This window comes from Acyrthosiphon pisum, chromosome A2 (assembly GCF_005508785.2).
Source record: "Acyrthosiphon pisum isolate AL4f chromosome A2, pea_aphid_22Mar2018_4r6ur, whole genome shotgun sequence".
Lineage (NCBI taxonomy): Eukaryota > Metazoa > Arthropoda > Insecta > Hemiptera > Aphididae > Acyrthosiphon > Acyrthosiphon pisum.
In genome coordinates this window covers 83,124,412-83,132,515 of record NC_042495.1, presented here as the reverse complement: position 1 = coordinate 83,132,515, position 8,104 = coordinate 83,124,412, and positions in this window count along the sequence as shown.

The window sequence follows — 8,104 nt, the reverse complement described above, 5'->3', positions numbered from 1 at the left end:
CAATCGGATAATATCACACACACACGAGATGACCATATTGACCATATTTATTTCCCGACCGCGTTCTGTCCAACCACTACGCGATTTTATGTTATGGCCTATAGATACTATAATATTATAAATATACACCTTCCTCTATAATAATATGTTATTATGCACACCCACAATACACGCGGTGATATCATATTGAAGAATATAATATTTAATATTATGCGCTTCGATAGTTGCAGATAGGGCCCGGATTATGATGCCCTAAAAAATGCGTGTATGACATAAAAGCCAAAAAATATGTCCTAATTATAATTAATAATATGTTAACTACATAATTAATATAAATAAAGAATCATGAAATTGTTAGTCAATAAAACTATTTTTTTATTTTAAAATTTAACATTACAATTGATTAACACTTGATTTTGATTTAAATTTAAATTTAAAAACTGATTTTAATCAAAAGAACAACTAAAAAAATTGTGTTACGTATTTTCCGTAGGTAATATTAGGTAGATAAAATTTAATTTTTTTTCTTTCATATATGGCGAGGTAAAATTTAATAATTAAGTTTAATGGTAGGTAATATGCATAACTGTACAATTTAAAAAATATAATAATGACAAATAATTATTATCTCATAATTTTACTCTCTATTGTTAAAAAAAAAGTTAAAAAATGCACTATATAACTTCAAATATAGTTATAATATAGATTCGTATGTTATTGAAATACATGTAATCAATCACTAAGAAAGCATCGTCTATGATGTTCCAAAAAAAAAATGTGCAAAATTGCAAAAGTCATCAACATCCAGATCCCTAGTTATGGATAGTGGATTAATTGGGCTAATATTTTGTAGCATTCAAATAATAATAAATTGTTCGCATTGAACTCCTGCACTCCCCGCGGTTGTAAATTTAACGAGTAAATACCTAGTACTTAAATTGAATATACCAGTATTCAAATTCAAACATATTTCTGTCGCATTATTATCATTTATCACTTTTCCAGTCAACATTTTAGTGAATTTGAAGAATTTATTATTCTTTTAAATGTTATTGTTTAAAGTTTATCGTTTACGTCAGTTGCTAGATTTATCTAATTTAAAATGTAAGCCTTAACTAATTAAAAGTTGTCCAAACAACCATATCATGGACGAAATATAGTATAGTACCTATTGTACCAATATTTGATGGACAAGAGTCAAGCTGAGACGTTGATATTGTTATTTGATACATTTTTTTCTCCTCAAATTGTTTTTAAAACATGTAAATCTACATTAACTTAATTTTTTAGCTTTTCACATTTTAAAGTATTTTGTAATAGACTGCTGATTTATAATCAATGATTATCATTTATTTTATCATTCTTGATCAACTTTTAAATGCTGCATTCCAACATACAGATACATAAAAATAATAATATGGAATGTAAGGTTAAACCTTAAAAACGATATTATTATAAAATGTATTGAAATGCCATTGTCGTATTAATTATTTAATTATACGTTATTAAATTCCTATAAATAAAATTTCAGTCAATACAATCTTTTAAAATTCTATTGTACCTATTTATATTTTACAACATTTTACACTTCCGGTAGATTACTGTTTTCATGGTCAACGCATTAACGACGGTCTAATGGTCGAATATTATAGTCTCGTGTGTACACAAAATTAGTGTTATATACTTACAGACTTATGGACTATGGTATAGGTATGATGTTATATATGTACATATTATATACACATAATATAGGTTAATAAGCACCATTCAAATATTTTACTTTACTCTCCAATATACACACATACCTACATATTGGATGTAAACGTCGTGATTGTTTTTTATTAATGCAAATTATATTCTTTAATCTATATTTGAAAATAATTCCGCCCTGAGAAAACATTCTGATCGATTTGCTGTATAATGTTCACACAACTAATATATTATATTATACTCCATAGTCCACATCGCGATATAATATTAATTAACCGCAACGACTCGACTTACAGCAATCCTAATCATCCATCCAGCCATCGCGCCACTTTGACACCTCGAATATCAATATTCACTATAAATATATAGGTAATAATAATAATAATAATAATTTTATAATTGTTTCTTAATGACCATGATGTAGTCTACGTAAGAATTATTATACACCTATAACAGTCGCTATACACATATTATAATAAAACGTACTATAGGTAGGTACTTTCGCTTTTCAATCTCGAGAACAACAATATTATTATCCTGTCGTGAATTGTTCGTTCGCCGACGCATTAGTTTAATTTTCTGCGCGGTACCTACCTACGTTATTAGTTGTTGTTAGCTGTAAGTTGTTAGTTGTTATAGTTATTACGTATTCCTCTGTTTTTATTAATTATATTTATCAACCAAGGACAATATTCATACATAAGTATTTGAGTATTTCAGCGCCGTTTTACAATCACAACTTAAATACTTTTACAGCGACCATTTGAATATTTTTTATTTTATGTTTTATTACTCTTAATCTGCTCATAAAAACCAATTAAATTATCCATAATTAAATTATGAAATAGTTTTATTCAAACTTTTTTTAACTATAATAGGTACCTATTTATGTGAACGTGGTGAGTCATCCTCAGGTTATTAAACCATTTTATTCATCGAGCAATGAGTGTAGGTATACGTATAGGTATATTATAATGAAAATTCCAATTATTAGGTCTCGAATCATTATAATTTTAAATAGATCTAATATAATACTGTATTAGCACTATGATATAAAAAGTTTCAAATGTTCGAATTTTTTTTCGAAATCAACAGTCGTATAATAATAATTTTTGTGTTTGAATATTAATTTTATGTTGGTAATAGTCTGTCTATTATAAACTATAATTATTATTATTGTTTAATATTTGATGTTTTTTATGAAATGAAAGTTGGTATATTTGAGTGGGTATATAGGTACACAATAAACATAATTTATCCTAACGAAACACTTACATACACTAGACATCTAGACATTGTATTTTTCCATTATAATATTAACGCTGACAATAATTGCATTCTCTCTATCTTTATTATATAATTATGTACACAATTACGAATTTAAATTCATCAGTACTCTGGCATACATAGTCTACAATCAAATAATCTACAACTTACCACAAATACTTTTTTGTTCTATAAAAGCATAAACTGTCATAAATCTAATACGAGTATCAACTATTTGAAATATAATTTCCTGAAACGTTATTTTATGTTTTTTTTTCTTCCAATGCATTTCAATAAAAATAACTCGTGCAGGTACATAAATACAAACTTATGATTACCTATTTAAAAAAAAAAAAAATACAACGTAAAGTACCCAAATTTATTTTCTGTCTCGGCATATTACCATTATGCATAATAATATTACAGCTTAAACAAGTTTACACAAAATATTTAAATTATATAATTACCTATACATTTTTTTTTGTAATTTTCAAACTAGAATTATTAATTATTACTCATAACTCATAAATGTTTCGTTGATTAGTAGGTACCTTGTTAAAATATGACCATCACAGTTTTTCTATAGTATCATTTTCATAATGTTTTAAAATAATTATTGTTGACAGAAGTTTTAATTTCTTTAAGCATTCAGTCAAAGTAGCTTAGTTCACTGACCCATGCCATGCTATACCATGCCATACCATACCATATACCACATCATACCACACCACACCATGTCATTTCATACTAAATCGTTTGTAATAATATATATACTTTATTCCACAGGCTAAATATTTTGGGTATGGCTTTAGGCGATTTTCACGTAGGTACTTATACGTCCAAATTAAGAAACCGAATATACCTTCCTCTATAATAGGTGTCGCACCATCGGAATATCTTAATCGCGACCGTGCGTTCTTATATTTAGTTAGCTCGTTTATAATTATTATTATAATGTTACTGTCAAAATATATTTAACAATAACCGGAAACCAACTTGACCGGGGTATTGTATACGTGTGCAGCAATGTTTTGCTGCACACGATACCTACAGCGTCTATATTAAAAATTGATAGAAATATAAAACTGTAAAGTATAATAACAATATAATATTGAACATACAAGAAGTAATAACAACGACCCGTTAGGTCAGACACAATATTCAGAATAATAAATAATAATATTATTCACGCCGTTGTCTTTGGACCTAAACGTGAGTTGTAGGTATGTGACTCACGAACTTACATTATCATCGGGCTGACCGATATATATACATATTATTGTCATCGGGTAGACGCCAATGCGTTTACCTATATGGCGTGCAGTGAAACAAAATCACAAACGCAGACACGACAATCGTATCGAGTTACCACCTGCGTGATGGCATTGGAATGATTATTGGAATTAAACGAGTTTTGGCGTCCCGTGACAAAATAACCGATCAGCGACATTTCAATAATATTATACAATTATTATATAAAAACAGATTTATATTTTTAATTAGCATATAATATCTACGCTGTGTGCGCGCGTTGAAACGGAACGGAATCACTAAGGAATAATATTATAACTATACGTACCTATTCCGGTGCGATGGAAAATTATTGTTATTCCTCGTCGTATAACATGAATTTATTATTCTCGGGATGCACAATCAGTCGCGCACAAAAGTAGAAAACCCAGCAGGGGTATTAGGTATGCTGGACACCGCGAGGGTCTGCTACAGGACAATCATTTTTCGTTTTGTACCTGGGCCATTATTTAAGTTCTGGGAGGCACCTACCCTATATTTTATTGCCACTAAGGCGCCACACCAAACGACTCGTGCGTTTTATATTCTTATATTATCCGAATCCATTCTATAAAATATTTATGAATTTTTTTTATCTAAACATACCGTCTCGTATCCTGTACACTAACAAAACACTAAAAAGTAAAAACTGTAAAATTTGTAGTATTTTTTTTTAGAATCCAAAACCGTATATTACACATGGTTTATATATTTGGACTATTATATACAAGTATAGTCACCGTAACAACTAGAACACAATTTTTCGAAATAAAAATAAAATAGGGTAGATATTTAACAGGCATTCTTCTCATTAATATTTTATGGTCATATTTGATATTTCATTAAATAAATCTACAGCGTAGATTCAATCTATGTATAGGTGGGTACGTAATATATAAATAGTAAATACGGTAATCGGTAAAAAAGACATGGACAAAAAGAACAATTTAAAAAAATATTTAATTTGACTATCACAAAAAAAAGTTATTGATATCAAATTATTATTATTTAACAAAATTAAGTATTAATGATATCGTATCGTGTGTGCTACAGCAGTTAAGAAATTTTCAATATCCCTTTTACCGTTTTTATAATCTTCACATAATGTTACAAGTCTAATTTGCATTTTTTCATAAATATTAGGTATGTTTTTTTTTGTTCATATCCAACTATAACATCTTGAGCCAACTTCGTTTCATCGGATCCAACTTCCAGGCGTATTTTTGTACCGTGGGATGATTATTTGAAAATTATAATAAAAATATTAAAAAATATTAAAAATATTAAAAAATAAGGTATGAGTAAATAAATATTTGATTTTGTTGGTATGATTTTAGATTCTGAGTGGAACGATGAATGTATTGATTTTACAATGATGTGTGTTTTTTTTTTATTTTTATTTTTTTTTTTTTGTGTCTGTCATCACCTTTTAGGACAGTAAAAGTGCTTGGATTTTCTTTAACAGTACCTTTTCTGATAGGAAAGTGAATCTAGTTGGTACTTTGGGGGGTCAAAAGTAAAATTTTTCCAATAGTTTTCAAAAGCGCCGTAAAAATGAAAATAATTTGACTCTTTTTGAGCTGTGTACAGACATTGTAAGTTTTCAATTTTTTTAGTTTTTTTTTCTATATATATATCAAGAAAGTTTTATCTGTTGGGCCAAAAAGTGTAAAAATTTAATACAAGGCTCCTGATATATTGTTACAATATCAGTTGAAAAATATTAAAAATACACAGGCACAATTTTTTTTTATAAGCATTTGAAGTTAAAATGTTGACAAAATTTATCAAATTTAAAATTGAATAATTATTTTGTAGTTAAAAATTTATAAAATGTTCAACTTTTATATCTAAGGATTGAAAATTTAAAACAAGATTCCACGTAAATATTTAATTCTGTTGCCAAAAATTCTAAGAAATACATAAGCACAGTTTATTTTTATAGGCATTTTAAGTTCAAATTTGGACGAAATTACATTGTGATTGTATAATATTATTTGTGGGTACTTGAAACTTCTAAAGTATACTATTATATATCTATGATAGTACCACGGTTTGTTGTTGATGTATAACGCGTTACTTAATGGATATTATGATATGATTAATTTGGAATTTATTGTTGATATCTATTATAGGTCAATTTTTTTTTATTGCTATAGATAAGTATACCTTTAATATGTATGTCTAATAACTAGACTGACAAACCGTCTCCGCTCAGAATCGTTTTTCTTATACAGTGATATTATATCATTGAATTCAAATTTAATACTATCCATTATACAGTGACCCTCTTGTAACCTACTGTACAGCAGAGCGACATCCACTTACCCACCTTTTTTGGCATAATTCTACCCTTGTGAACTTAGCAGCGCAATGCTAACAATTAACTTTTAAAACAGTCTAAAAAATGTGTTAGTGAGTTGTTAGAGATTGTTAGACAACTTTTGTACTGCTGAAGATAGAATTGCAAATGTAAAACAATTCTAGCGTCAAAAATAAAGTCTAACAAACTTTGAAATTTGTCAAACAATCTTTAACAAGTCGTTATGCGTCGTTTGAGCGAAAAAAAAATGTTCCAACAAACTATTGTACTGCTGAAGATAAAAGTGCAAAAGTAAAAAATTATAGCTTCAAAAATAAAGTCTAACAAACTTTAAAAGTTGTCTAACAATCTCTAACAAGTCGTTATGCGTCGTTTGAGAGTAAAAAAAAGGTCTAACAAACTTTTGTACTGCTGCCGTGAAGTTAGCAGTGCAAAAGTAAAAAAATTCTAGCATCAAAAATAAAGTCTAGCAAACTTTTAAAGTTGTCTAACAATCTCTAACAAGTCGTTATGCGTCGTTTGAGCGAAAAAAAAATGTTCTAACAAACTTTTGTACTGCTGCCGTGAAGTTAGCAGTGCAAAAGTAAAAAAATTCTAGCCTCAAAAATAAAGTCTAACAAACTTAAAAAGTTGTCTAACAATCTCTAACAACTCACTAATAAATTTGTTAACTGTTTTAAAAGTTGATTGTTAGCATTGCGCTGCTAAGTTCACAAGGGTCATAATTCTGGTTTAGCAACCTATCGATTTTTCAAATTTTTTTTGTATGTAAAAAAAATGTAAAATAAAAAGCCCTGACAAACTTTGTTTTGAAGATATTGAGAAGAAACTTCAATTAGGTACTACATTTTTTTCGTTACGCGCATTAAAAAAAAAAAAAATACTTAGAATTTAATATTATTAATTTTTTTTTCAAAATGTGTGGTTTTTAACGCTGATTTCGAAATTTGTTTGAATTTTTTTGCGGAAACCATTATTTTGGAAGTTTAAGCATTCCAAAGTTTGCTATTTTACGTTTATAGGCATGTGCGCAACACTATACTGCTCGGAGGAACCGTGTTTGGTGTTTTTTCGATTTTTTTATCCGAGAGCAGCGCACTGAGCGAGTGGCAACGCTAGCAGATTATGTGCTTTTTAACAACTTTGTTTAATTCCGAGGTCCGCCCAAGGTGGTTTTACATACGATTAGCAAATCCGGGGGATATTTTCGATTTTTTGTCCGAGCAATAATCAATTCTAAGTAATTTTTTATTTCAAAATGCGCGTTATATACGAAAAAAATGTAGTTTATGAAGTTTTTATTAATAACTTCAAAACGAAGTTTGTCCGAACTTTTTTTTTACATTCTTACAAAGTACCCTAAAACACACATTAAAAAAAAAAATTTTAAATCGAAAAGTTGCTAAAACAGAATCGTTCCGATTTTCTTGTATTTTTAAGTGAACATATATTATGGGGTTGGGGGGCATCATCCCCACGGGTTAATTTTCATATAATGTCCGGGGGGGGGGGGGG